Consider the following 4481-nt stretch of genomic DNA (forward strand, 5'->3'; position numbering starts at 1 on the left):
TCCCCCCAGCTCTGTGCCAACTCCAGGCCTGGCTCCTACTGTTTTATAACCAGGCACCCAAATCCTACCAACCTGTGTGAAACTTCCCAATCCTCACAGTGGAACCATCTCTATGTTCTCCTAACATGTTGTTCTGTTTGCACATACTGTTATCCCTAGACCACTGGGATAGGGGCTTAAGCACAAGGAACAGCCTGTGATTATTGTAAGAGTCTAGGTCAGTGGTCGGCAAACTCATGAGTCACCAGAGCCGCCGTTTGCAAACCTCTGCCCTAGACAATAAAACTCATTCATCCACAATCCAGCCCCCACTCTTCACCTTCCCCATCTGAACACCCAAGGACTACATGTGCCAACTGGAGATACACCATTTCAAACAGCGATTGGCCTTTAAGGTTGAGTAACTCAAAGCTGCAAGCGGCTTGGGATGCACCAGGCATTGTTCTAAGTACTGGAACAGAGAAGGTGATGACTCAAAGACCTGGAGAAAGTTTTATCAGATAGTAAGAGATGCTATGAAGAAAAAAATTATATGAAGAGGTGTGTCGAAGACCTTTTACCCAAATGAAAAAAGCCAAGTACACAGATCTGAGGGCAGTGTTCCAGAAACAAGATTGCAAGTGCCAAGACTCTGCAGTAGAAGCTTCTCATTTATGAGGAACAAGAAAAAAATATATCTGGGAGTCATATGTCCCTATGCAGGGACTTTGCAGTTGTTCCAGAATTAAGGTATTTGAGATGGGAAGACTACCCTGATTACCTGGGTGGCCCAATGTAATAACCAGGGCCCCTTAAGAGGGAGGCAGGAGGAGCAAAGCCAGAGATGATGGGAAGATGGAAGAGCCTCCAGAAAGCAGGCCTGTTGACAATTTGATTTAGCCTAGTGAACCAGATTTTGGACTTCTGATTTCCAAAATTGTTAAAGACAACAGATTTATGGTTTAAGTAACTTAAGTGATCTGTTACCACAGCAATAGTAAACATACACAGTGCCTACATGGAGACATGCAGGTTCAATTCTATACCGCCACAAGGAAGCCAGTCATAATCTTTGCTAAAGAGCCTTGCCACATCTGTGAAATGCTATTAAAATGAGGTATGCTATGTATGTTACATGTGCAATAAAAAGACTAGCCTTAGAGGGATGGATGCCTCCCAAGAGAATGGAGGCACAGGTATAATAATATTTTGTCCAGTTTGATACCAAACCTGTAAAGGAAAACGGGGGTGCGGTGGGGGGCGAAATTTGTCAATGGTCAAGGGGTTATTTTGAGGACTCCCTGAAAGTGGTCCTCAAAAACCCTAAGAAACTGTCACTTTCTAGTGGTCCCGTAGCACATACATCTCCATGTTTCCTCTCTTGCCCATTTCATTCACAGGGAACAGAGCCTTATTTTCATTTGTATGCCCCTAAGTACTCAAATTTTACAATGAAAGTTTACTTAGCACTTTAAGCCAGACACCGCTCTAAGCATTTTACTTGACCCGACACATTTAATCCTGAAAATCCTATGAAGCCAGGTACCACTGCTTTCCCCGTTTTGCCGATAAGTAAAGGTTAAATAATTAAACTGGTAAGCAGTTCAGCTCCAAAGCCAGCACTCTTGATCCAGCCTCCTAGAGGTAAGCAATGAGAGGTAACTTCGGCTAAAGGTCAGCGAGGGCAAAAACGACTTTCTAAATACAGGGGCAGCTGGAGACCTGACGAATCCGGCACTTCCAAGGGCACAAATGGAAATGCACACGAGTTAGTAGTAGACTTTCTTCCTTTTAGGAGAGGTGGGTGAAGTAAAATAAGGTATTAACCTGAAATTAAATAGGTTTTAATAGTTCACAAAACACTTCCCTACCCATTAGTCTTCACAATTCTGTGATGAAGGTAGACCCACTGTCCTGTTTTTATCACCAGGAAACTGACAGCTTCAGTGTCGCCTGGCAGCATGTCTACCTTCTTTCCATATCTCCTCTGAAACTCCTACTAGATTCCTTCATTCGGAAGCAATCCTAATCCAGATGTCCCCAACTCCTCTCACAAACATTTCCCTATTCTTTGGCCACACTTGGGAAATTTACAGGATTAAAAATGGGAACGTTTCTACAAAGGACAGATACAGCCCAGTTCACTTCTTTACCCTAGATACTCTGAGAATTTCCTAGCCCTCACCAGCTTCAAAAGCTATGCTGCTTTGGGTGGTGATGCATGTAAGTTAAGGAATCCTAACAATCCAATGGCTGTCCACTGCAGGCAAGATTGAGTGCTTGCAGTCAGGGGCCTAAGGTGGTGCCCCTTTGTCCTTAGTTTTGCTTTCTATTGATTTCAGTTCAAATTTATGAAAATCCCAGAATTAAAACAGGTTTCAAATTGCACTGCATCATGAATAGTGATGAAATTCCTCGCCCAGGCCTGGTGGTGATAATCCCTTTGTCTAGTGTCTCCATGCTGTACACACTCTTTGCTTGTTAGGCATTTAATAGTTTTCTCAGATTGACTGCCCCAGTACTGCAGTGCTTGTGTTCAAGTAATCACTATTTTAAAGCCACATTCACATAACTTACAATATGGTGATTAATTATTCTATTTATTATTGTTAACCTCTCATTGTGCCTAATTTATAAAATAAACTTTATCAATGTTATGTATGTATAAGGAAAAATAGTATATATGGGGCTTGGTACTATCCAGTTTTAGGCATCCACTGGGAGTCTTATCCCCTGTGGCAAGGGAACTACCGTATCTAACCAGTTTTACCATAAAAATAATTTTAAAAAAAGGCGCCCTAGCCGGCTCAGCTGTGATTAGAGAGGGCATCAGCCTGTGGACTTCAGGGTCTCAGGTTCAATCCCCAGCCCCAAGGGGGCACATCCAAGAGGTGACCAGTCGATGTCTCTCCCCGTCTACTCTCTCTAAAAATATCCTCAGGCGAAGATTAAAAAAACAAAAACCAAACTGTGCCATCACCAATACATAAAATGCCACTTCTATTTATTACTATCCCAGTTCCTCCAACATTTACTTTCCCATGCCTAAGTAGTTAGCATATGACATCTGTACTTTATTTCAATAATGTGGTTTTTTTCTTCAGAGCCACTTTCTATCTTTCAGGATACTGGATGAGCAAAGGCTTGGGGGTTGGGACTCTATCTACTTAAGCAGCAAAACAAAATGGTCATTTCTAAACTCAGACTCTTAGGCATCACCTAGAGATTAATGTACATTGGTTATTCTCATTGACCCTAAATTCACTAGTCCAGAGATACAGCTTCCAAGACCAAAGAATTTAAAGAAATTCTTAAATGTATTTATCTAGCAACTTTCAAATACTAAAAAGTACCAATTCTGATGCAAAAGTGTCACCACAGGGCATGTGTTCCATATACATCATAGTCTTGGCACATCAATGAGATTACAAAAACTGTAACTTTTATTATATGTATTTCATGTTACACTCTACACTTATAACTGTCAGTTCATTAGCCAGGTAAGATGATACATAAATCATAGGAGAACCTGTTTCTTATAAATACCCAAACCGCCCAGCTCTCGGGCTCAATGGCTGAGCTCCAGTTCCTGGTCGGCGCACATGCCCAGGTTGTGGCCTCGATCCCCAGCTTGGGGCCTGCAGGAAGCGGCCAGGCAATGATTCTCTCATCATTGACATTTCTCTCTCAAATATTTTGGAGAAAAAAATAAATACATAAAATACCAACACTTATCATTTAAAGCTATATTCACTAGTTTCACTAACAGTGCTTTAGGTGCTTCAAAATAACTGTTATCAATACACACTAATTTCATTTGTTCCTTCATAATATATACACTGTTTTATTTCTTTAATGTTAATCCTCACCAGAGGATATTTTCTCATTGACTCTAGGGAGAGTGGAATTGAGGGAAAGAAACACTGATGTGAGAGAAACACATCAACTGGTTGCCTCCTGCACAAGCCCAGACCATGGCCCAGGTTGGGGAGGAACCTGCAACCAAGGTACATGTCCTTAACCAGAATCAAACCCGAGACCCTTTAATCCGAAGGCAGACACTATCCACTGACACAAACCGGCTAGAGCCATAATACATGTAATGAAAAACTTAATGACACATGGAGAAAAGATACAAAACAAGAAAAACAAAGGAAAACATTTACAGAATACTTTATAGGCAAGCCAAAGCCTGAGAAAACGGAATTTCAGCAATATTTTAATATAAACTGCTTTTATTACACCTTACCTATAAATCATGCACAAAGGCCTGGGTAGTAAACCTTCTCAGTAAACTAGTTTTGGCAAACTCAATAGTAAAATATTAAGATGCCTCTTTTGCACAGAAAAGTGTTTTTCACAAGTAACAAATGGAACCTTAGTTTTGGATGCAATGGCTATTGATTTGGCTTAACTTTATCGAGTACTAAAGTTTGCTGATAGCTAAAAGACAGTGGAGGTGAGGCAGGCTAACAAAAAAACTCACCAAGACAACAATATGC

The sequence above is a fragment of the Pipistrellus kuhlii genome, unplaced genomic scaffold (genome assembly GCF_014108245.1).
Source record: "Pipistrellus kuhlii isolate mPipKuh1 unplaced genomic scaffold, mPipKuh1.p scaffold_m20_p_14, whole genome shotgun sequence".
Classification (NCBI taxonomy): domain Eukaryota; kingdom Metazoa; phylum Chordata; class Mammalia; order Chiroptera; family Vespertilionidae; genus Pipistrellus; species Pipistrellus kuhlii.